General features: G+C 38.1%; 1 long non-coding RNA gene across 2 annotated transcripts in view; it reads right to left on the bottom strand.

Annotated features, from left to right (window-relative positions):
• LOC104008451 (uncharacterized) overlaps window positions 1–27,593 on the bottom strand; it is a 172,188-nt gene that overhangs the window by 127,649 nt on the left and 16,946 nt on the right. For both annotated transcript variants that reach the window (XR_008537824.2, XR_008537822.2), the window contains exon 2: window positions 11,220–11,316. This is a non-coding gene — a long non-coding RNA (uncharacterized LOC104008451). The remainder of the gene's footprint in view (window positions 1–11,219; window positions 11,317–27,593) is intronic.

Genomic DNA, 27,593 nt, shown 5'->3' with positions numbered 1-27,593 from the left:
GGCTATGGTTTACAGATGGTTCTGTGTGATATACAGGCACTACCCAAGAGTGGACAGCTGTAGCACTATAACATCTCTCTGGGACATCTCTGAAAGGCATTGTTGAAGGGATATTCTCCCAGTGGGCAGAATTTCAGGCAGTGCACTTGGTTGTGCACTTTGCTTAAAAGGAAAAATGTCCAGACATGTGATTATATACTGATTCAAGAACTATAGTCAATGGTTTGGCTGGATGGTCAGGAACTTGGAAGGTACATAATTAGAAAATTGGTGACAAGAAATTTGGGGAAGAGATATATGGATAGATCTCTTTGAGCAAAAAATATGAAGATATTTGTAGCCCACAAGAATGCTCACCAAAAGGTGACTTCGGCCAAAGGGTATTTTAATAGTCAAGTGAATAGGATGACCTGTTCTGTGGATACTAATCAGCCTCTTTCCCTTGCTACTCCTGTCATCACGCAGTGGGCTCATGAGCAAAGTGGCCATGGTGGCAGGGATGGAGGTCATGAATGAACTTAGCAACATGGACTTCCACTCACCTAGGCTGACCTTGTTATGGCCAGTGCTAAGTGCCTAATGTGTCAGCAGCAGGGACCAACACAGAGCCTCCAGTATGGCACCATTCTCCAGGGTGATTAGCCAGCTACCTGGTGGCAGATTCATTACACTGACCACTTCTACCATAGAAGGAGCAGCATTTTGTCCTTACTGGAATAGACAACAGTGCATATGGATTTTCCTTCCCTGCACACAAAACTACTGTCCGTGGATTTACAAAATGCCTTATCCACCATCATGGTATTCTACCAGGCATTACTTCTGATCACAGCAAAAGAATTGCAGCAATGGGCCCATACTCAGGGAATTCACTGGTGTTACCTCGTTCCCTACCATCCTGAAGCAGCTGTCTTGATAAAATGGTGGAATGGCCTTTTGAGACTCATGTTACAGCTCCAGCTAGGTGCAGTGCTTGGGCATGGTCCTCCATAAGGCTCTATATACTTTGAATCAGCAACCAATATATGCTGCTGTTTCTCCCATAGCCAGAATCACAGGTCCAGGAATCAAGGGGTGAAAATGGTTGTGGCAACATTCACTATTACCCCTGGAGACACACTGGCAAAATTTTTGCTTCTTGTTTCCATGACTTTATGCTCTACTGGCCTAGAGGTCATAGTTCTAGAGGGAAGACTGCTTCCACCAGGAGATACAACAATGACTCCATTGAACTGGAAGTTAAGACTGCCACCCAACCATGTTGGGCTCCTAATGCCTCTATGTCAATAAGCAAAGAAGGGAGTTACAGTGTTGGCTGGCGTGATTGATCCAAACCACCAAAATTGAACTACTCCTAAACAATGGAGGTAAATAAGAGTATGTGTGGAATACAGATTTCTTAAAGAGTTTCTGAGTATTGCCATGTCCTGTGATTAAGGTCAATAGGAACTACAACAACCCAGTCCAGGCAAAACTATGAATGGCCCAGACCCTTCAAGAATAAAGGTTTGGGTCACCTTTATCCTGTGGTAAAGAACCACAACCAGCTGAGGTGCTTGCTGAAAGCAATGAGAATACAGAATGGTAGTAGAAGAAGGTCCTTATAAATATCAGCTACAACCATGTAACCAGTTACCGAAATGAGAACTGTAATTGTCCTGCATATATTCTCCTTCTGTTATAAATATATTTGTGCATGTGTGTATGTGTAAAGAAAATATCTTTGTATTCTTTCCTATTCCCTTATCATAGTAACAAAAGATATATTGACTTTACATCCATATTTAAATGGTGTTAATTTTACATCATAGTATTTAAGTTACAGGATTCCAGGAGAAGAGTAAACATCACTGAAGAATTTTACCTCCTCTTTGAGGGAAGGGATTAGTGTGTTTTTGGTTGTACACAGGTTAGTTGTATGATGTTACATGGGATTTTGACCTTGTTATTGTATTTACTTGGAGATTAAGTATGGTTTAAAGAGATATGCATAAGTGCGGACTTGACAAGGGGTTAGTGAATTTGTGATGATTAATTTTATGTGTTAACTTGATTGGGCTAAAGGATGCCAAGATAGTTGGTAGAACATTATTTCTGGGTGTGTCTGTGAGAGTGTTTCCAGAAGAGATTAGCATTTGAATTGATAGGGTAAGAATAATCATTTTCACTAATTCTTACCTCACAGGATAAGAATAATCAACCCCATTAAGGTTCCCAATCTGTTGAGGGCACAAATAGAACTAAAAGGTGGAGAAAGGAAGAATTTGCCCTCTTCTTGAGCTGGGATATCCATTTTCTCCTGCCCTTCAACATCAGAGCGCCTGGTTCTCAGGTCTTCAGACTCCAGGACTAGCATCAGCCACCTCATCCTGGTTCTCAGGCCTTTGGACATGGACCAAACTACACCACTGGCGTTTCTGGTTCTCCAGTTTGCAAAGAAACAATCATGGATCTTCTGGGCCTCCAGTTAGTTCTGGTTCTCTGGAGAATCCTGACTAATACAATCACCAAGGCTCATCTTCAGCCATCGATTTTTCCCTTTCCGAAGTTCAACCAGTCTCCACTATTAGAGATGACAGTGATGTGGGAGGTGAGGCTTCAGAATGACTCCTCCAGCTGTCACCAGAGGCCCAGCTCCTTCTAGGTGCATCTTTCCCTTGGAGAGAGGTGTCATAGGGGCTTTCTGGTTCAGTTCAGTTTGGGAACAAACCTATCAAAACACCAAAACAACTAGGAAATATACTCAAGGAATGAGACTTTTTTTTCCTTTTAGTCCATGAAGTTACTAGGATCAACCACACCTCACCTACTCTTTCACAAGGGATAATGATATATCTTCAAACAGTGTAGTCTTGAATTCATCTCATCTTTAGCTTCTTGGTTGATCTGAACTCCCATCAACTTGAAGGAGAAGTGAGTCTGCTCACTTTTGTGGTTTACATCGAATGCCCAATTAATTAATACTACTGTGTTCTCCAGGTCTAACAACACATGTTGAAAGACATTTTTTTGGAAAATGTAAATGTTATTCCACCATGTCACAACAGTCCAGTTCTTCCACATGATACTTAAATTAAACATTTTAAAACAGAATATATAAATTTGCCAGCCCACCTCCTTGCCTATGTCACCAATTCTTTAATTACAGAGATTGATTTAACTTCAGGAGATGGAGGTTTGAAAGGAGGGAAAAAAACGTACTGCACAGCTCATAGCAGCTGTTCCTCATTATAACACATTAAAGAAGAAAGCAGCCTATTAGTTCAGAACAACTGCAAAAACCAATCACAGAGCATAAAATTTCATCTTCCTCTACCTTTGTCAAATTAAGCCAGTTGTTCCAGACTCCACTTCCTAAATCAAAGTCATACATTGAAGAAGGACTTACCTATGGTTACTTTCACACAAAAATCAAGAGTGTTTTTATAAGCCTATTTTATTTATGGAATCTATTCACACAGGTAGCATATGCAAAATGGTGTCAGTTACTTTAAACATATGATGTGGGCAGCTCCACAGAGTAGTATTTTAATACAAATCTTCAGAGTTCTATAACTGCTTTTAATTTAATAGCATTTTTCTCTTTATAAAAATAATTCATGCTTAGTATAGAAAATCTGAAAAATAATATGAGGCCTAAGGAAGAGTATAAAAATCATCACATTTCTCATGCTATTTCTTTATAATGCATATTACTATTTTGGAATATATTCATTTGGTCTTTTTTCTATTCAAATGGATTTTTTTCAAAGAAGTATATCTCACCATACTTGAATAATATCTTTCTTTTCTCTTTATGAATTGCATGCATGTTATATGCATTAAATTCTTCTCTTACATTATTTTTAATGGCTAGAAAGTAGACCTCTAAATGGATGTACCATGCTTGAAAGAAAAATCTCTTCTTATTGCACATTTATAATGCGTCTGATTTTTATTATTAAAAGTATTATTGTAATGACTCAAGATTGATACATTTTTGCATGCATCCATGACCATTTCCTCCTGCTGTATTTCCCAGGATGGATATGCTGGGTCAGAGTTTACAAAGTTTTAATACTCCCAAAGTTGTTCACAGAAGATTCATTAAGTCAAGAATTTTGTTATAAGAGCTAAAAATGTTGTGCCAACTTGAATTTTATTTTTATTATTATTTTTTGAGATGGAGTCTCACTCTGTCACCCAGGCTGGAGTGCAGTGGTAGGATCTCAGCTCACCGCAACCTCTGCTTCCCAGGTTCAGGTGATTCCCATGCCTCAGTCTCCGAAGTAGCTGGGATTACAGGCATGCGTCACCACACCTGGCTGATTTTTGTATTTTTAGTAGAGATGGTGTTTTACCATGTTGGCCAGGCTGGTCTCGAACTCCTGACCTAAAGTGATCTGCCCACCTCGGCCTCCCAAAGTGCTGGGATTACAGGCATGAGCCACCGTGCCCGGCCTGGTTTTTTAAAATCTTAAATTTTTATAGCGTAAACTGAAGACAATTACTTCTAGAGAGTCTAACTTAAATGCTCTGGAATGAGACCCAGGCCAGGCACATACTTTTTTTGTTTTTGTTTTTGTTTTTGTTTGTTTGTTTTAAGTTTACAGCTGATTTTGCATGCAGCTGGGGTTTAAGACCACTGGGCCTCGTTAGTGAGTTTTCTGGTCTACCCTGGAATTTTACTTCCAAGGAAGAGGTAACTGAATCACAAGCCCATAAAAAAATTTTTTTAATGACTGGAGCAGAAATTTTTCTGAGAGGTGCAACTGTGAGTCCTCATAAATGAATTTTATAGAATATCTTTTGCCCATATGTATCTGTGTATAGGCATAAATATACTAAATATCTAAGTTGCAGCAATGATTGATGAAAGGAATATAAACAGCACCCCCTGTGCCATTGCCTCTTTACTTTGGAATCCAAGAGTAAATCTACAATAAACAAACAAGTTAGATATTTTTTCACCTATGTTTTCATCTTTATTTTAAAATAACTTTGTAAAGGAATGGATAAAATAAGAAGCATTGGAAACATGGTATCCAGCAGCATAAATTCCCAGGGGCAGGAAGATGTGATTCTACTACTTCCTCTTTCTAAGCTTCAGTAATCTCTCAGAACATTATAATCCCCTCATCCTCCTAAAGAAACCTGATCAGCAGTTTGCTCATGCTGCTCTCTGTTTCCAGGTCCCTTTTGCAACAGCAACTGCCATCTCCTCTCCTCACACAGACACAGTCAGCTGTGTACATTGATGCCACTTGACAAATAATGCCTCCACTCCCACCCACCAGCCCCCTGGTGTAGTGTGCCTATCCATTTATATCTTTAGTAGTGCTTCATCATTTATCCCATTTGAGCTCAGGCTTTGCATTCAACTCTAAATATCTCTGCAATTCCCATCGAGGGGCCTAGTCATGCCAGCTGAAGCCACACAAAGATCAATTTACAAAAGACAGGAACTATTTCTGTCTGAAAATGTTGGCTTGCCGTGTCTTTGGCCATTTCCTAAAGAATAGAACCACATTTCTAATTAATCATAAAATTAAAATCTAATATGAAGTATTTTGTTTAATATGTCTGGCACTGCACTAGGTATATCGTATATCTTTTGTACTCACAAGGAACCCATTTTACAGAGGGGGAAACTGAGTCTTAAAGAGGTCAAGATACTTTTTTAAGGTTACACACCCCATAAGTAACTGAATGAACTCAAGCAGACATCCACCCACCGAACCTGAGCATGAACATGCTTATTCACTGTGCTTCTAAACGTAGTCTTGCTTTAAAGGCCATCCACTCTTCCTCTCCAATTTATCTTGGAGGCAAACTCCAGCCATATTGTCCTATTCCATGTTCCCTCAAAACACTAACTGGAATTATGGTAAAGAAACTGCCTGTCTCATTAGAGCAAACCAAGAATCCTTTAGAGTTTTAGCAAAGAATTCTAGAAGAATAATCCCCAGGTAGGGAGAGAGTCAAATATCTGTTAATATGTACCTATCTACCCCAATATTTTTCTGCCAAAGGTCTTGTTTTGTTTTCAAAAGGCAATCTATTTCCTAATACCTCTTCTTCCTTTACACAACCATTTGCAATCATACCCTCCGCACACTGAATTTGTTGCCAGCTACTGCCTAGGTAGGTACTTTCTCTTTTCTTATAAATATCTGATTCAAGGCCAGGTGCGGTGGCTCACGCCTGTAATCCCAACACTTTGGGAAGCTGAGGTGGGCAGATCACTTGAGGTCAGGAGTTCGAGACCAGCCTTGCCAACATGGTGAAACTCAGTCTCTACTATAAATACAAAAACTAGCTGGGCATGGTGGCGCATGCCTGTAATCCCAGCTACTCAGGAGGCTGAGGCACGAGGATCACTTGAACCCGGGAAGCAGAGGTTTCAGTGAGCTGAGATCTTACCACTGCACTCCAGCCTGGGTGACAGAGCAAGACTCTGTCTCAAAAAAAAAAAAAAAAAAAAAAAAAAAAAATCTGATTCAACAAACTACATGAATACATTTAGAAATGGACTAGCCATGTAGTTATGAATATCTTCTGCTTGTGTACTATATTTGTGGTGGAGAGTAGCTTATGTAAAGGGAAAAATTGGGGAACTAGCAAAATATGGCAATGGGAGAGGAGGGAGGCAGATTAAGCATGTCCTTGGGCCAAGTTATTTCCTTCCTAAGTCTCAGCTTCTTTATCTTTAAAATGAGAAGGTTGGGTTAAATAAATTCAGTTCTTATTTCTTGTACATGTTTGTATACCTTTCACCATCTGCAACACTGTAGGTACTCAGCTAGTGTTGAACTGACTTATTAATTTTGAGTACTACCAAAAAAAAAAAAGATTATGTCTAAAGCTTAAGTCCAGGTCACTATTACTTGGCTTTAAGTTTTGCCAGAAATGCAAAATTTCACTAAAATTCTTACTTAGCTTGGCCTAATGATTTGACATAAGAGTAATCTTCCCACCAAAACTTTATACAAGAATCCAAATACAGGTAAGCCAAAGCTTTATGAGGGCACTTCCTTACCTCTCATGTATTTCTAAAGCTATGTCCCTAAGATTCTTTCCCCCACATCAACCCTAAAAGTGCTTTTGCAACATTACCGATGACCTTCTAGAGCAGGGGTCCCCAACCACTGGGACACTGACAGATACTGGTCCATGGCCTGTTAAAAATTGAGATGCACAGCATGAGGTGAGCAGTGGGCCAGCGAGCATTACTGCCTGAGCTCTGCCTCCTGTCAGATCAGCTGGGCATTAGATTCTCATAGGAGTGTGAACTCTATTGTGAAATGTGCATGTGGGAGATCTAGGTTGTCCACTCCTTCTGAGAATCTAAATAATGCCTGATGATCTGAGGTGGAACAGTTTCATCCCCAAACCATCCCATCCCCTCACCTCCATGAAAAAATTATATTCCATAAAACCGGTCCTTGGTGACAAAAAGGTTGAGAACTGCTGTTCTATTGGACAAACACACTGAGGACTTTTCAAACCTCATCTTACTCAACTTCTCCATGCCATTGGAGAGTGCTGCCTCTTCTTTCTCAACTTTCTTGGCCTCTGATATGTGTCCCCATCCAAATCTCATCTTGAATTATAGTTCCTATAATCCCCACATCTGGTGGGAGGGGCCCGGTGGGAGGTAATTGAGTCATAGGGGCAGCTTCTCCATGGTATTCTCCTGAAAGTAAGTTCTCAGGAGATCTGATGGTTTTATAAGGGTATCCCCCATTGCTTGGCTCTCATTCTTCTCCTTCCTGCTACCATGTGAAGAAGGATGTGTTTGCTTCCTTTTCTGCTATGATTGTAAGTTTCCACAGGCCTCCCCAGCCCTGTGGAACTGTGAGTCAATTAAACCTCTTTCCTTTATAATTTACCCAGTCTCGGGTAGTTCTTCATAGCAGTGTGAGAATGAACTATTACAGCCTCCATGGCCTTTTTCTTTTCTTCAATGCCCTATTTCTCCTCCTACACTCATGAGTTCCTTTATGAGTTCCTTTTCTCATTTTCCCTCAAATATTAGTATCCTTGAGTTCTATTATCAGTTTTTTTTTCTCGCCCTATGTATTCTCTTTCATCTACATCTACATCTCTTACTTTCTAAATAAAATTCCCCACCCTTACTTGAATTTTAGATACATCTATAACAAATATCTCTGCCAGAAATATTCCACATATACCTTAATGCATAAATCATCCCACAAAATCATTATATTTCACCCAAAAGTTTTTCCAACTTCATTAGTGTGTATAAGTATATAAATTAATCAACTTTCTTTCTCCCTCTTTCTCTCTCTGTCTCTCTGCTGGTGATAGATGAATACAGACAACCCAGGGAGCAAATGAAACCAAATTTTGGAAAGTCTGATTTTAAGATACAAATCAAGTTCTTCAGCACCAAAAGTTCAAGTAAATATTTTATTTTTAGATTACCATACAATGTAACTGATGTTTTTGTGTCCAATTTTAGAGTTTAACACATATATAGGTTTCTGTAACTACCTCCACAATAATGATACAGAAGAGTTCCATATAACCAAAAGATAAATTCTCGTTATCCCTTTTGTAGTCATATCCTCTTTCTATTCCTAATCCCTGGAAATGACTGATCTTTTCCCTATCATTACAGTTCTGTCTTTTAGAAAATGGCATATGAATGGAATTAATTATACGTATGCAGCCTCATGAAACTGGCTTCTTCCAACTACTATAATACCTTTCAGAATCATCCAAGTTGTTTTGTAAACAAATAGTTTGTTCCTTTTATTGCTGAGTAGTATTCCGTTGGATAAATGTAACAGAGATTGTTTATACATTCACTTGTTGAAAGACATTTAGGTATTTCCATTTTGGGTGATTATGAATAGAGCTGCTATAAACATTCATGTACAGGTTTTTGTGTGAACATGTTTTCATTTATTTAAGGCAAGTACCTAGAAATGGGACTGCTGGGTCATATGGAAAGTGTTTGTTTAGTTTTACAAGAGACTGCCAAACTGTTATCCAGAGTGGCTGTTTTTCATTTTGCTACCAGCAATGTATACAAGTTCCAGTTGCTCCACATCCCTACCAGCCCTTGTCAATATTTTTTTATTTCAGCTATTCTAATAGATGTGCTATGGTACCTCATGGTGGTTTTAACTTTCATTTTCTGAATAGCAAATTAACATTTGTTAATTTGCTTATTTGCATTCCTTTTGCCCAAATTGTTTGTCATATTTTAGTTCCTTTGTCTTTCACATAACCTATTTTTATTTTCTACTTTTCAACAGTTTTATTGAACTATCACTGACATGAAAAAATAGCATATATTTAAGGTATACAACTTGATGTTTTGATATATGTATACATTGCGAAATAATGACCACATTCCCCATAATGAACACATCTATTACCTCTACAGTTACTATTTGTGTATGTGTATAGTGAGGAGATTTAAGATCTATCTTCTTAGCAGATTGCAAGTATACAATACAGTATTTTTAACTATTGTCCCTATGCTATACGGTCTTTTCATATAAATTCCAGAATCAGCTTTATATACCTACAAAAAGTCCTGTTGGGATTTTTATTTGAATTGAGTTGAATCTATGAATCAATTTGAGGAGAACTAAATCTTTACTATGTTGAGACTTCTAGTTGATGAACGCAGTACTTTCTTTAATGTGGGTAGTTTATTTTCTTATGGTTGGGTTATGAGAGTTTTTTTTGTGTTCCAGATACAAGTCCTTTATTGGATATGTGATTTGCAAATATTTTATCCCAGTCTGTAGCCTGTCTTTTCATTCTTATACAGTGTCTTTGATAGAGCAAAAGTTTTCATTTTGTTGAAATCCAATATATAAATCTTTTCTTTCATGATTGTGCTCTTGGTATCATGTCTAATAACTCTTTGTCTAACTCTGGGCCAGTTTTTCTCCTAAATTTTTTCCTTTAAATTTTTATAATTTTGTATTTTACATGTAAATCTTTTAGTTAATTCTTATGTAAGATTTGAAATTAAGATGAAGGTTCATTTTTTTGCACATGATTGTCTGGCTGTTCCAACACCATTTGTTGAATGGCTATCATTCCTTTATGAAATTGCTTTTGCAACTTTCTGAAAAATAACTAGAATATATTTGTGTGGGTCTGTTTCTGGCTTCTCTGTTCCATTGATCTATGTCTATCCTTTTGCCAATATCACACTGAATTGATTGCTACAGCTTTATATTAAATCTTAAAATCTGAGTGTGATTTCTCCAACTTTACTAGTCTGCTTCAAAATTGTTTTGGTTATTACAGTTCCCTTGACTTTCCATATAAATTTTAGAATCAGCTTGTCTGGATCTGTAAAAATACTCCTGAGGTTTGCTTGGAATTGCATTAAATCTATAGATCAGTTTGGGCAGAGTTACATATTTTCTTTTCTTTCTTTTTTTTTTTTTTTGAGACTGAGTTTCGCTCTTGTTGTCCAGGCTGGAGTGAAATGGCACAGTCTCAGCTCACTGCAACCTCTGCCTCCCAGGTTCAAGTGATTCTCCTGCCTCAGCCTCCCTAGCTGGGATTACAGGCATGAGCCACCATGCCTAGCTAATTTTGTATTTTTAGTAGAGACAGGGTTTCTCTATGTTGGTCAGGGTGGTCTCGAACTCCCGAGCTCAGGTGATCCATCCGCCTCGGCCTCCCAAAGTGCTGGGATTAAAGGCATGAGCTACTGCGCCCAGCTGAGTTACATTTTTTCTATGTTAATTCTTTCAATCCATAAAACTGTGTATCTCTCCATTTATTTAAGTCTTTTTTGCTTTATTTCACTAAGTTTTTGTAATTTTCAGCATACAGACCCTGTTCATGCTTTGTTTCACTTATACCTATGTGTTTCATTTTTTGGAGCTAATGTAAATTTTTAAAAAATGTTTAGTTGCCAATTATTCATTGCTAGTATAAAGAAATACATTTGATTCTTGTGTGTTGAACCTTGTTCCCTGTAATCTCATTAAACTCACTTTTTAGTACTTGGAATTTGCTTATGAATTCCTTGAAATTTTTGGCATAGACAATCATATCATCTGAAAATATGCATGCCTTTTATTTAATTTCCTAACTTTATTAACTGGATAGGGCACCCAGTAAAATGTTTGTTGAATGATGGGAGTAGATATCTGTATTAGTCTGTTCTCATGCTGCTAATAAAAACATACCCAAGACTGGGTAATTTATAAAGGAAAGAAGTTTAATTGACTTACAGTTCCGCAGGGCTGAGGAGGCCTCAGGAAACTTACAATCATGGCACAAGGGGAAGCAAACACATCCTTCTTCATACAATGGCAGGAAGGAGAAGTGCTGAGCAAAAGGGAAAAAATCGCCATATAAAACCATCAGATCTCAGGAGAACTCACTCCCTATCACAAGAACAACATGAGGGTAAACACCTCCATGATTAAATTACCTCCCACTGGGTCCCTCCCATGACACATGGGGATTATGGGAACTACAATTCAAGGTGAGATTTAGGTGGGGACACAGAGACAAAAAGTATCAATATCCTTGCCTTATTCCTAAATTGAGGGAAAAAGCATTCAGTCTTTCACCATTAAGTATAATGTTAGCTTTTCTGTATGCCTTTTATTAGGGTGAGAAAGTTTTTATTTCTAGTTTGCAGAGAGTCTTTATCACGAATGAATGTTGAATTTTGTCAAATACTTTTCCTGCAACAATTGATATGATCATGTGATTTTTCTTCTTTAGACTGTTAATATGGTGTACTACAGTGAAAAATTTTCCAGTATTGAGCCAGTCTTATATTCCCCCTACAATCTCTACTTGGTCATGGTGTATTATTATTGTTTTTATATGTTTAAGAATTCAGCTGGTTAATATTTTACTGAAGATTTTTACATTTATGTTAATTAGGTATATTTGGTTGTGTTTAAAAGATTTTTTTTCTTACGCTGTGTTTTGCATCAGGGTAATGCTGGCCTCATAAATTGAGAGTGTTCTCATCTCTTCTTATTTCTGGAAGAGATTGTATGGAATTGGTATTAATTTTCCACAAATAATTGGTAGAATTTGCCAGTGCAACCATCTGAGCTAGAAGGTTGCTTTTTTGGAAACTTTTAACTGAAAGTTCAGTTTCACTAATATAATTTTAATTTAATTTCATCTAGGTTTTCAAATCTATGTCTATAGAGTTGTTCTTAGTATTCCTTCATTATCTGTTTAGTGTTTATGGGATCTGTAATGATACCCCCTCTTTCATTCTTGATATTAATAATTTATGGCTTATCTCTTTTTTTGGTCAGTTTTGCTAATGTCATTAATGTCAAAAAATCAGCTTTTGTTTTTATTTATTTTTTTCTATTGTTTTTCTGGTTTTAATTTAATTGCTCTCTGCTCTTGTCTTTGTTATATTCTTCCATCTGCTTGTTTGGGTTTATTTTAGTTTTATTTTTCTAGTTGTTTAAAGTGAAGGGTTTGAGGACTTTCTTCTTTTCTCAGGTAACCATTTAATGTTATCAATTTTTTTAATTTTTGCAAAAAACTTTGTGTGGTAGAAAAAATACTCAGACCTGTGAGTTAAGGGTGCAACAGATTTACATTTGTATGTAAGATAAGATATTTGCAACATAATGAACCCATCAACTTATTTGAGAGACGGGGATAAAATGATCCCAAATGTGAAAGCTCTAGACAGCCTAGTGCAGAATTAATCACAGAGTGATAATAGGCAAGAGTTTTCAGAAAGCAAAGAACAGCCAACACATTCTCTGTACAGGGTGGGAAGCTCTTCCGCAAGGCTCTAGACCTCTTCTACTAAAAGGCATCTGATGGCCCTGTGTACACTAGCATTCTTTAGTCCTACCTGCTCCGACTTTCATGTTTCTTCTACTAGGAAATACTGATAAAGATTGTCGGTGTGTTGATGGTATACTTTTTACAATATACTCATTTGTACCCAACGTGATTCACTCAATAAATGTTTTTTGTGGTTGCTATCATCTTTGTTTTTTAAAAAGTTATTATTTCTAATTATTATGGAAATATAGTAGTTGTACATACTCAATAAATAATAAATATTTATGATGTCCTTGAGGCCACTAAATAATTATTTTAAGTCCCGTATTTTAATGAATTTATAGTTCCCTTAGGTAGAAGCACAATATACACAAATGAGATCTATATTAATCTGTAATAGCTATCATTTAATTTAAATATACTATGCACCAGACGTTGTATATGCTGGGTGTGTTACATACATTTAATCTTTACCACCTTTTTGCAAGGCATAAATAATAGGGAGGATAGTTTCGTAGAAAGAAAGCCAACCAACCAGAAAAAGCCCAGGACCAGATTCACAGCCAAATTCTACCAGATGTATGAAGAAGAACTGGTACCATTACTACTGAAACTATTCCAAAAAATTGAGGAGGAGGGACTCCTCTCTAAGTGAAGTCAGTATCATCCTGATACCTAAACCTGGCAGAGACACAAATAAAAAGGAAAACTTCAGGCCAATATCCTTAATGGAAATAGATGCAAAAATCCTCAACAAAATACTGGCAAAGCAAACCCAGCAACACATCAAAAAGCTAATCCACCACAATCAAGTAGGCCTTATCTCTGGGATGCAAGGTTGGTTCAACATATGCAAATCAATAAATGTGATCCACTATATAAACAGAACTAAAAACAGAAACCACATGATCGTCTCAATAAATACAGAAAAGGCTTTCAATAAAATTCAACATCTCTTCATGTTAAAATCCCTCAACAAATTAAGCATTGGAGGAACATACATAAAAATAGTAAGAGTCAGCTATGAAAAATCCAAGCCAATATCATACTGAATAGGCAAAAGCTGGAAGCAAACCCCCTGAAAATTTGAACAAGACAAGGATGCCCTCTCTCATCACTCCTATTCAACATAGTAGTGGAAGTCCTAACCAGAACAATCAGGCAACAGAAAGAAATAAAAGGAATCCAGGTCAGGCGCAGTGGCTCACAACTGTAATCCCAACACTTTGGGAGGCCGAGATGGGTGGATCACTTGAGGTCAGGAGCTCGAGACCAGCCTGACCAACATGGTGAAACCCAATCCCTACTAAAAATTTACAAAATTAGCTGGGCCTGGTGGTACATGCCTGTAATCTCAGCTACTTGGGAGGCTGAGGCAGGAGAATCGCTTGTAGCTGGGAGGTGGGGGTTACAGTGAGCCGAGATTGCACCACTGCACTTCAGCCTGGGCAACAAGAGTGAAACTCTTTTAAAAAAGAAAGAAAGAAAGAAAGAAAGAAGGCATCCAAATAGAAAGAGAGGAAGTCAAACTATTTCTGTTTGCAGACAATATGATTCTATACCTAGAAAACCTCACAGTCTCTGCCCAAAAGCTCCTAGATCTGATAAACAACTTCAGCAAAGTTTCAGGATACAAAATCAATGTACAAAAATCAGTAGCATTCCTATACACCAAGAACATCTAAACTGAGAGCCAAATGAAGAATGCAGTTCCATTCACAACAGGCATAAAAAGAATAAACACCTAGGAATACAGCTAACCAGGGAGGTGAAAGATCTCTACAAGGAGAACTACAAAACACTGCTCAAAGAAATGAGAGCTTATACAAATAAATGGAAAAACATTCCATGCTTATGGATAGGAAGAATCAATATCATAAAAATGGCCATGCTGCCCGAAGCAATTTATAGATTCAATGCTATTCCTATAAACTACCAATGACATTCTTCACAGAATGAGAAAAACTATTCTAAAATCCATATGGAACCAAAAAGGAGCCCAAATAACCAAAGCAATCCTAAGCAAAAAGAACAAAACAACAAGCATCACACTACGTAACTTCAAATTATACTACAAGCCTACAGTAACCAAAATAGCATGGTACTGGTACAAAAACAGACATATAGACAAATGGAATGGAAGAGAGAGCCCATAAACTATGCCACACACCTAGAACTATCTGATCTTTGACAAAATCAACAAAAACAAGTAATGGGGAAAGGACTCCCTATTCAGTAAATGGTGCTGTGATAACTGGCTAGTCACATGCAGAAGTTTGAAATTAGACCCCTTCCTTACACCATACACAAAAACTCAAGATGGATTAAAGACTTAAATGTAAAACTCAAAACTATAAAAACCCTGGAAGATAACCTAGGCAACACCATTCTGGACATAGGAGCAGACGAAGATTTCATGAAGAAAATGCCAAAAGCAATAACAATGAAAGCAAAAATTGACAAATGGAACCTAATTAAACTAAAAACTTTCTGCACAGCAAAAGAAACTATCAACAGAGTAAACAGACAACCTACAGAATGGGAGAAAATATTTACAAACTATGCATCTGACAATAAAGTCCAGAATCTATAAGGAACACAAACAAATTTACAAGCAAAAAACAACCCCACAAACAAAAAGCCCACAGAGTGGGCAAAGAACATGAATAGACACTTTTCAAAAGAAGACATAAATGCAGACAACGAGCACGTGAAAAAAGGCTCAACATCACTAATCATTAGAGAAATGCAATTCAAAACCACAGTGAGATACCATCTCACCCAGTCAGAATGGCTATGATTAAAAAGTCAAAAAATAACAGATGCTGACGAGGTTGTAAAGAAAAGGGAATGCTTATACACTGCCGGTGGGAATGTAAATTAGTTCAGCCATATGGAAAGCAGTTTGGCAATTTCTCAAAGAACTTAAAACAAAATTACCACTTGACCCAGCAAATCCCATTATTAATTATATACCTGAAGGAATGTAAATTGTTCTACCATAAAGACACATGCATGTATATGTTCATTGCGGCACTATTCACAATAGCAAAGACATGGAATAAACCTAAATGCCCAGCAATAGTAGAATGGATAAAGAAAATATGGTACATATATACCATGGAATACTATGTAGCCATAAAAAGAACAATATCTTGTCTTTTATAGTGTAATATGGATGGAGCTGGAGGCCTTTATCATAAGCAAACTAACACAAGAACAGAAAATCAAATAGCATGTTCTCACTTCTAAGTGGGAGCTAAACACTTGAGTACATATAGACACAAAAAAGGCAACAACAGACACTGGGGCCTACTTGAGGGTAGAGAGTGGGAATAGGGTAAGAATAAAAAACTACCTATTTGGTGCTATACTTGATGACAAAATAATCTGCACACCAAATCCCTGTGACATGCAATTTACCTATATAACAAACCTGCACATGTACCCCTGAACCTAAAATAAAAGTGAAAAAAAAAAAAGAATATGAATTTTGGAGTCAGAAACCAAGTTTGAATCTCTGCTGTCTCACTAGCTGGATGACTTAGGCCAGTTGTGTAAACTCTCTAAACTTTAGGTTTTATAATTTTAAAATGTGGATAAAAGCTGTTGTGAAGATTAAAAGCAATGATATATGAAAAAGGTCTGGTAGGGTAGGGAAACTAGGGATTTTGAAGTCTATACAGGAATACTTCACTTCAAACTCAGCATCACCCATGTTAGCTATGAGATCTTCAGCCAGATACCTAACATCTTGAGTTTTAATACCTCATATATAAAACATCTGATTAGATAGATAGATAGATAGATAGATAGATAGATAGATAGATAGATAGATAGATAGACAGACACAGACAGGTAAGTATGTAGACAGCTAGACAGATACATAGATAGATAAGTAGATAAATAGCTAGAGAAAGAGAAAGAGACAGATAGATCATCTTCCCCTTTACCTCAAAACCTCTTCTTTAGGAATCCCTTTCTCAATTACTGGCAACTCCATCCATCCACTGAGCTATTCAGATCAAACAACTTGGGATAATTTTTCACTCTTTCCCATGATTCATGATCAATCTGAGGGTTAATTCTATTAGTTCTATCTTCAACATCTATTCAGATTCTTTAACATACACTACTTCCTCTTCTATCATCATGGTCTGAGACACCTGTCTTATTACCATAATTTCCTAACTGATTTTCTTGTTTCCCTCTTTACCTTCCCACCCACCATTTTTATCCTGGCAGCAAAAATAACCCTTTCAACCTTAAATCAAATCAAATTCTTCAATGATTTCCCATCTCAGTCAGAGTAAAGGCTGGTCTTTACAATGACAGGTCCCTCCAAAGCTCTCCCAACACTGCCACTCAGCTGTCCAGCCACTCCCGTGATCTCTTATCCTACACTCTAACCTGCACTGCTCCACTCCAGGCCAACTGCCTGCGTCATCCTGGAAACTCCTGAATTTCTGTCTCACCTCAGAGACTTTACACTTCCTATTCCTCCCACCTGGAATATTCTTCACCCAAATAGCTTCAAGACTCTCAGCCTCACCTCCTTCAAGTCTTTGCTCAAGTTTCATCTTCACAGTGAGGCCTTCCCTGTCTACTCCATTTTAAAATCCAGTAGCCCACTCCATCCAGCACTCTCTATTCCCTTACTCTAACTTATTTTTCTCTATAGCATTGATCATGATCTAACACTATTATATTGTACTTACTTTTTTGTTTTTGTCTGTTTCCTCATTACATGCATGCACACACACACACACACACACACACACACACACGCAAGAGTGGAAACTCTGAGAGCAAGTATTTTGGGCAGTTTTGTTCATTTTTGTATCCCAACACCTTAAATAGTATCAAGAACTTAGTATTATCTCTCTCTCACCCTTCCTTTTGTTCCTCTCTCCTCCCTTCCCCTCCTCTCCATTCCCTTTTCCTCCCCGCTCCTTTCTTTCTCTGAAATATATATGTGTACATATCATGGCAAAATTTATTTGTTCATGGAACCCTAGAGAAAGTGGTATACAAAGCAAATCTTAGTTTCCTTAGCTTGTTAGAAACAACCTCTTTCATTGGGAAAGAATGTACAATTTATGGTACATTTAACATGTATGTACTAGAACCTACTGTGCACAAGGTACTATTTTATTTAGGATAAATAAGAAATAATCTCTGTCCTCAATGCACTGTCCAGTTTAAGAAACAAATAGACACATATGAAATAAAAGAAAGGTGCTCACAAAAACAATATTTTACTTAGTGAGAAGGCAATTATGAGAGGTTTAAAAATAGGTCTGATGTGGTTGAGACAAATCTGGCAATAACAATCAATTACAGAGAAGACTAATGGCACGGTGTGAGTTTGGTGCAGAAGTTTCCTCATTTGATCAACCTAGGGGGTTGCTCAAAATGATCCAAGTGTTCTTTTGACAATGAGTCATCCATAATTTCATGATTGCTTTTGCTGTGTTTGTGGTTATGAAATGATCCTCACACCACCATTCCTAATATTAGAAGATTCCGTTCTAACCAGTGCAAATTGTCAGGCAAGAGAGTGGGTGTTTATAGTGTGGGTTAATTTGTTCTCCAGCAGGCCTGAGTTCCAGTGAACTCAGCATTTGCTGCATAAGAAACGCATACTAGAACCTTCCTTAATTTGCTGAATGGGAATAAACAAGAGGTGCTTGGGGGCACATTCAGGGGAGCTCAAAGAGCTAGAAAGGAGCAATGGGGAGAGTGAGTAGTAATAGCTAAAGTGTTCTTGTATTCTGAAAACGAAATTGCCCTTCTGAGTATGCATTTAGCAAACTGGCAGATTCATAACTCCAAGGTTCAGAGGGCTGAACATGCCAATAGCAACAGCAAAAAGAAGCCTTAACGACATTCCTTTAATTTCCAAACCTTATTTCATTAGTGGAAACTTTTGGAGCTCTGTTTCATGCCCTACAAGTCTAACTCTGTGTAAGGTTGAGGGTGGAAACTTTGAACACAAAGGGAACATCTAGGGGGAAACACACACACACGCACACACACACACACAATCTTAATGGAGTTCTTTGGAAAACAGCAGGAATAGCTGGTGCTTGGTTATTCCACCTGCAATATCCCATCTAACCCTCATGGCCTCCCTGAGAGGTATGTACTGCTCATTTTCCTCATTTTATGAAATAAAAAACTGAGGCTCAGAGAGATGAAGTGACATTCCCAAGAGGCAGAGCCAGGACTTGAATCCTGGTCTTCTTACTCCAGACATGTGACAATTCTACACTTGTCTTTTCCTTCTTGCTGTGCTGAAATTCTGAAAAACAGAGTTTGTAAAGCTCTAGTCTATAGCAGTGTTTCTCAACCTTAGTTCCACATTGGAATCACCTGGAGATACTTACAAACCCTCTGATGCCTGGGTCCCAGCACTAGAAATTCTAACTTAATTTGTCTGGAATACAATCTGGGAAATGTTTTTTGTTGTTGCTGTTGTTTGTTTTTTAAACAGAGTCTCACTCTGTCACCCAGGCTAAGTGCAGCAGCATGATCACAGCTCACTGCAGCCTCAACCTCCTGGGCTCAAGTGATTCTCCAGTGGGATTTTCTAAAGCCCCTCCCTGCCAGGTAATTCTAATATTTAGTCAAAATTGAGAACAACTATGAAGAAATTATTTTAAATGACAGATTCCCTGAGCCCCATCCCAGGTGTATTGAATTAGAGCCCCAGAGGCAAGTTGGCATAATTGTGTTATTTTATAATCCTCCCATGCCATTCTAGTAAGCAGCCAAGTTTGGGAACCACTCACTGGTCTACTCTATGACCTTCAGAGCTGCTCAAGGTGAGTAATTACTGAAGAACCAGTTATTAGTCCAACCTCTGTCCCTGTCCATGTTATCATGGGGAACTGAGTTATCTTCACAGCATCTGCGTTTCTTAATCTTAAAATGAGGCGATTGGTATTTGTCCTGTCAATCTCTTTGGAATGTTCAAGAGAAAAGGGACAAATATGAAAGTGTTTTAAAAGGTATTTTAACTTGTAAGGTATTATTATTATTATTATTATTGAACTGGTGTTCCTGATTTTTATCTCTAAAATTGCCTCCTGAATAGACCATGTCCATAGGAGAAGGGTTCTAGTCTTGGCTTCTGATTCACATTTTATCCTCTTTATAACTCACAAGAAGGTAGTCTATTGGCTGAGAAGAAAAGTAGCTGCAGATGCTCTTTCCCATCAGAGGAAAAAAATACACAGAGGAAGCCTGCCCCAGTGAGGGGAAATGGAAAGAGATGAGAATTGTATAACTTCAACCACAAGCATTTGTTGTCAAAGACACAAATTCAACCAAAGGACTGAAACATTAGCCAATATGCTTTCCCAGCACTCAAATTCAATTCAGAAATGAGACTTCCCATTACCAATATCATCCCATCCCATCGGGAGCATGCAGCTTCTTCATCTGGGTTTTCTGTGTCTAAATCTATAATGGAAATATTAGGAGTGACTTGGGAGTGGGGAGAAGCTACACGAAGAAATAGAGCACAATGCACAGATGCTTTCTCAGTTTAGATCCAACTCTTGACTTCTAATAGGTCACTACTGTTCAAATTTTTAGGAGGAAGACACAAAAGGACTGATGATTGTCTAGAAGGTTTAACCCTTTTAAGCCTGAAGAAGACTTTGAGAGACACTAATGCTTGGGGTCCACTCCCAGACATTCTGACTTAAATGTTCTCAGGTGACAGCATGTGGTTTTTTTAAAACCTTCCATGGAGATTCTAATGGTTCATCAGTGCTGAGATTACAAGGAGAGAAGGATGACAGAATAAAAAGGGCCATGTCTTTATCCCCAGGCCTTTACCTTCCCCTGGGGGTTCTTCTGTGGTCTAACCACCAATCCACCACCATTCTAACCTTAATGGAGTATCTAACCTTCTGTAAAGCTCCTGACCAAGTGTCTCAGGGATGGGAGTGACTCTGCCATAATTTTTTTTGAAGACTTGATTAAATTCTGAGGGAAAAGCAAGTTAAAATGAACAAGAAAATACAAGAAATTGATATAGTTATAAATACAGATTTTTGGCCAAAGTTTCTGTCACATACAGCACTTGCTAGCAGCCTATTCTCAAGAAAAATCCTGATGAAAACAATTACCCACTATGCCACCATTACCACGAGGGTGTTTCTAGCACGTAAACAGGTATTTCAGCACACATATACACATTCACATACAAACAACACTGGGTTATGTAAATATAGGTATGAGACAAGGTTTTTCCTCAAATTATCCCTCAGAAAAGAAAGAATTGTCATATATTCCAGTTCTTATAGCAGCTCCTGTATTACTGGGCTCTCTTATAATTGCTTTATCAACCATGTATTATTTAGGGCGAACATATTAACCAAATAAATGCTAGTTTTGGTGTCAAATTAGTAGAGGTTACCTGACAAAAAGTATTAAATGGAAGGCCAGTAAATTTAACTAAAATTCACAATTATTTCTGAAATTACAACCTCACAATTTTACTTGCTTTTTTTTAAAAAAAAACCTTTTAAAGATCATTTATTATAACAATTATAAAAATACACTAGGATGAATTTTTTAATTCAGGTATTATACAAATGGATACTTATAACTAGAAATAAAATCTACTGTGGCAAATCATACACATTTAAAAACCGCTGTGACTCAAACCAGTGAGCCAGTAAGTGCTCCAGAAAATTATATGACTCCAAAGGTGGTGCTAATAAGGAGGAAAACACTGATGTCTTTCTCATAAAATTTGAGTGGAAAAAAGACATAAAATTTGAGTTAAAAGCCATATTTCTAAACATATTTTTCTATAATATGAAATCATGAATACCTATATTCATCTAAATTTATATATTACATATCAACTTTTTTAAATTTCATGGAGAAAATGGAGAAATCATTTATGATTAGGTATAAATAGAAGAAGGGTTGATTCTCACAGTATTTTTCAGAGCCTTAAATATACTTACATGCACTGTGGCTCCCTGAAGTAGAAAAGGGATATATATGGTATATTTCTCATTCTTATTTGATCCATTGAGACAAGAATCCTGCAGAACATATATTGGGAAATACTGCTCTGACCCAAAATGACCCGATCAACCTCAAAAATGCCTCTCACAGGTTCCCTTCCTTTGACATCCAAGCAGAATGCCTCTTTGTGTGGGTGCCATCCTACGGTCCACCACACTGAAACCCAAAAATCACACACTGAGCAATGGGAGGTCAAGTGGCACTTGCCATTTGCCAGGCACACGATAATGAGTAATAATATGAATTGTAATTACAATGAATTGCGCATCCCTGGGGCTGTGATACTGATAACAAAATGAATAACAATAACTGCCAATGATACTAATGAACACATGTGGAGTACATACTATGTGGTAGGCTCCTTACTAATTTCTTAACATTTAATTTTCCCTACAGTGATCCCCACAAGATTGGTAGTTACAACCATTTCATAACTAACTAAACTGGGAGTCACAGTCAAAATAATTTGCCCAAATCGCATAACTAGTAAGTGATCAATAGCAATTACTTAACCATCTATGACATTGCATTTCTCAATCTTTAATTCCTTGCAATTTATTCTCAAATTGTTTAGGAGCAAAAGTAGTCTACCTTCATATTGCAGAGTTATATTTTGAACTCAAAATGGTTGGCTTTTATACAGTAGCTCCAGCTGGTGGCAGACAGAAGGAAATAAAATGCATTAGTAAAAGGCCTACCTGATATTAACCCAGAACTTTGAAAGAAGTTCAACAATTGACTAGAAATGTTTTGTTTTCATATTTTTTAAAAGATACTTGTTCTATTGTATTTTTACAATACAATATCTATCTGTCAAGGTAGGGGGAAGTAACTACAATTTAGGAAAGATAAAATGTTTCAAAAATGTAAATGCCATAGACCAAAACACATAGTGAATTAGATTTTTCATAGGGGTATAGCACAGGTATCTTTAAACTCTGATGACGTAACTTGCTCCCTTTAAATATTTTTTTACTTGTGAAAAAAATGTAGATCATATTATATAATATAGAGCTGCTATGAGGATTATGTAAAATGATATGTGTAAAGAGCCTCGCATGAGACCCAGCATGTAGTGAACATTCAATTAATATTAGTTCCTTTTGCTTTTTCCTATGTAAAGATGGGCTTCACCTAACATTCTGATTCTACAAAAGTGGCTTAACCATTCTTTGGAGACAAAGATAGCAGCTTTTTGCAGACAGCTTAAAACCCTCAGAAACCCAGGGTGAACACCAACCAAAAATAAAATAAGTTAAAATAAGTTAAAGCCAGTGTGAAAATTGTAAACATAGACTGAGTTATTTTCTTTACAAAGCCTGTAGAAAATATGTTAAATGCGGAAATGAAAAAGAAGATGAGAAGCTGTCACAACTCAGACAACTTCTGTGGAGTCTCTGTCCCTCAATGTGTCCATCTTCCTTACAGGTACAAAAATAATGAAAACAAAGAATATAGTAAAGGGCTCAGAGCTCTTCCTCTCAACACTCATTATTCTGACATGAAAGCAGCTATTTGTAAAGTAATGCCTAGAATTCCCGTTGCTTTATAATTAGAATGAATAATATTCTGTTATCCTCCTTTTATTGAAAATCAAGGGGAAATCAAATTTTGAGCAGCAGCTATTAGGATGGAAATGCTTAATCTCCGAAGGATTTATAATATCGTCTCTTATTTGACAGTACTGGCAGCTGAAGGCAACCTATATCCAAATGAAAAGAAGACAAACAACATACATAATAATCGGATGAACTACCCAACAAAGAAAATGTTCTCACATTGGTTCATTTCTAATCATTTTCTTGAGGCTTTGAAATGGTCCTCAACTTACCAGAAACAGCAAGCCTTCCACATTTGGAACACGACAAGGTAAGCTAGACTATGTAGCTAGCTAACGAAGAATAGTTAAGTAAATGATACTGACAATAGCTTGCATTTGTAGAAATAAAGCACTTTCCTATCCCATTATCTCATTTGATCCTCAATAGCTGTGTGACATTGGCAAGGCAGGTGTTTCTTATTATCTCCATTTTACTCCTGAGGAAACTGAGGCTCAGCAGGTTATACAGTAGATAGTAAAGCTAGAAGTAGGAATGAGAATAGGATGGGAAAGGGGAAATGTTGACTCTCTCAATGGGAAGGAAAGGATGGGCAACAATGATATCAGAATGCCAAGAGCTCTCCATGGGGACGGGGCAGTATATAATAAACGCAATTTTCTGGTCAGGTGTGGTGGCTCACGCCTGTAATCCCAGCACTCTGGGAGGCCGGGGCAGGTGGATCACTTGAGGTCAGGAGTTCCAGACCAGCCCGGCCAACATGGTGAAAACCCGTCTTTACTAAAAATACAAAAAAATTAGCCAGGCATGGTGGCAGGCCCCCTGTAGTCCCAGCTACTTGGGAGACTGAGGCAGGAGAATTGCTTGAACCCAGGAGGCAGAGGTTGCAGTGAGCTGAAATCATGCCACTGCCACTCCAGCCTGGGCAACAGAGCAAGACTCCATCTCAAAAACAAATAAATAAATAAATGCAGTTTTTTAGCAGAGCAGGAGTAGATAAGACAGCAGTGACCCTCTCTGCCTGCATGCAATCTTGTGTTCCTGGGCTTGAGCCTGGCATGATTTGCAGCTGGGTATAAGAACACAAGCAATGTGATTCATTCTGGCACTATTTAAACTTTAAGTACGTCTCAGATGTAAAAACAAAGGAGAATATGCCACCAACCTGGTTCATTTGGGTGAATATAAAAAGGAGATTACTCAAAGCTTTAAAAAAATTTTTTTTAATGGGCTGTGTTTCTTACCCCACCCTTAGGGAGTGCTGGCTAGGAAGACTTATGTATTGTGTTAGTTAGCATGAAAGGTGGGGAAAAACAGAGTAGGGCAACCCAAAGTCAAAATCAACAACCTTTATGAATCTGAGCCATGGACTCTTTGCCTAAAGGGGATGAGGGAGGAACCAAGTTTCCACCCTCTTAATGCAGAAAAGAGAGCAATTGTTGATAGAAAAAGGAAAATATTTTCCTCTCCTCCCCTCCCCAGAAAAAGCATGATTAAATAACAAAGGTTGCTGCCCCAAATCCCCATATCCTAATTAGAAAGTAAAAATGGTGTGCTTTTAAAAAATTATACAGAATTTGTATATAAGACAACAACAGAGTAGGGTGTCTCCCTCCAACCTTGGGTCTAGTGTAATTACACACAGTAATTAACAACGAATTTGTAACCAGTCCTGTTGGCTCTGTTCAGGTGCCAAGTGTGGTAGTCCAGTGGATCATCAGCTATGGGTGTAGAACCCTAATCTAAAGGCACTGAAACCTCTAGATGATGAGTGATGGATTCCAAACGATTGCATAGACTTGAGGGAAAAGAATAAGGCTTTGGGACTGAAAAAGAGCCAGACACCTGGGTTACTTTCTTGGTGCCAAATGTCATCCCTCTGGTCCACAGACCTCTTTTGGACAGAATCAAATGCAAGTCCAGCACATGCAGCAAAGCACAGACTCAGCCCAGCACTTAACTCTCTGCCAGCCTGAGATTAGGCCTGAGGACATCGGGCTCAGCCAGAAGAGAAGGAGTGCCAGAAAGCTTGAATTTGGCCTGCCATCCTGTGTTTGCTGGGACTTGTAGCATCAGTATTGGTGCTGGATGGCAAATTCCTGTAGGCCTGGCTATGTGTGAGGCTGAACAGAATTATCTCCTTAATGAAGGCTTTGGGTAATGGATTATGGTCCCATGGTGATCAAACCATTTCAGCTATTCCCACACATAGGGATCATATCACCATCAATGAAACCAGGCCAGCCTTAAATTAAAATGTAGACCAAATCTACCCTTGGCCTGCTCAAAGCTGGGTGACTTTATCCACCTCTCTTCTCTCAACATGCTCCACCTTCCCTGTCTTCCTCCTACCCTCCATGCTAGCAAAGCCCAAACCCTCTTTGCTGCCTCTGCCTATCCAAGGATCTCTCTCAGTAAACTGGTTATCTGAAGTGAGGTCTTGCCCCATTCCAACAGACATTCATTGAGTCTTAACTATGGGACAGACAATATGCTACGTACAAAAAATACAAATATATATATTTTAAAAATGTGCTCCTCAGCCTTGATGAGAAGAGCCATATAATTCACTCAAAAATAAGTACTGAGCCTTCTGCTGTGGGCAGGACATAGTGTTGGGCATGTCAGAGGGCACAGAGACTAAGAATACACATTCTCTCACTCCAGAAATTCGTTGAAATCAAGAAAAGACTTGGAGGCAAGAGAAGAAGAGCTGTGTAGTGGAAAGAACCATAATGTATTGCCCAGTTAGTGTAAAAGCTTCTAATTGCTCTCCTTGCTTCTACTTTTGTCTCCTGTAATAATAATAGCAATAATAATTAGTATAATACAAATCCATGCGCCATCCAGGAGCCAGAGTTTTCTTTGTAATACATAAATTAGATCATGCTACGTCTAGCTTAAAACCTCCCAAAGGCTTCCTTCAGTGCATAAAATAGCATCCAAACTCCTTCACTGTGACTGACAAGGCACTGTATGACTGGTCCCTATCTGCTTCTCCATCTTACCCACTTCAGACACATTGGCCGCTTTTCTGTCTCTCAGATATTCCTGCCTCCAAGCTTTTATCTTTGTAGTACCCTCTAACTAAAAATGATTTTCTTCCAGATTTTTGTTTGGCTGGCCTCATTTCATCATTCAGGACTCAGTTCAAATGCCCCTTCTTCAGAGACGCTTTCACTGACAAGCTTGTCTAAGAAACTCCTCCTCAGTCACTCTATGGCTATTTTCTTTTCTACATGACACATGTCGCTATCAGAAGCTATCTTCATTTTTTTGTTGTTGTTTGTGGTTTTCGTCTGTTTGTTTAATGGAAAACTCAAACTTAACAAATCCAAAATTCAAACTACTGATCTCTGCTTCTCCAAAATTTATTGATCTTAGTCCTCCCCATCTCACCTAAAGGCAACTCTATTCTTCCAATTCCTCCAGTGGTTCAGATTAAAAATCCAGGAATCACCCTGGACTGCTTTCTTTCTGTACAATCCATCTGGAAATCCTATTCTTCAACATGTTCTACCTTCAACATACCACTTTTCTTCCAGTCTATCCCACTCTCTCCTTCATCTTTGACCTATACTAACCTTCTAGCTGGTCTCTCTGCTGCCCCCTTACTCCCATATTGTTTATTTTCAACGGAGCAGCCAGGATGGCCTTTTAAAAATGAGTAGTCTGGCTGGGCATGCTGGCTCATGCCTGTAACGCCAGAATTCTGGGAGGCCGAGGCGGGTGACTCGCTTGAGGTCAGGAGTTCAAGACCAGCCTGCCCAACATGGTGAAACCCCGTCTTTACTAAAAAAAAAAAAAAAAAAAAAAAAAAAAACAAAATTAGCCAGGCATGGTGGCACACGCCTGTAATCCCAGCTACTTGGGAGGCTGGGCAGAAGAATCACTTGAACCCAGGAGGCAGAGGTTGCAGTGAGCCGAGATCGTGCCATTGCACTCCAGCCTGGGCAACAAAAGTGAAACTCCATCTCAAAAAAAAAAAAAAAAAAGAGTAGTCATGTCATTTCCCTCCCCAACACTTTCCATTTGGGCTGGGCACAGTGGCTTATGCCTGTAAATCCCAGCACTTTGGGAAGCTGAGATGGGAGGATCACTTGAGGCCAGGAGTTTGAGACCAGCCTGGTCAACATAGTAAGACCCCATCTGTATATATATTTTTAAATTTAAAACTTTGTATATAAAAAACCTTTCCATTGGCTATCTCAC

The sequence above is a fragment of the Pan troglodytes genome, chromosome 9 (genome assembly GCF_028858775.2).
Source record: "Pan troglodytes isolate AG18354 chromosome 9, NHGRI_mPanTro3-v2.0_pri, whole genome shotgun sequence".
In the NCBI taxonomy this organism is placed as follows: Eukaryota; Metazoa; Chordata; class Mammalia; order Primates; family Hominidae; genus Pan; species Pan troglodytes.
This window is presented reverse-complemented; position numbering and strand designations above follow the sequence as displayed.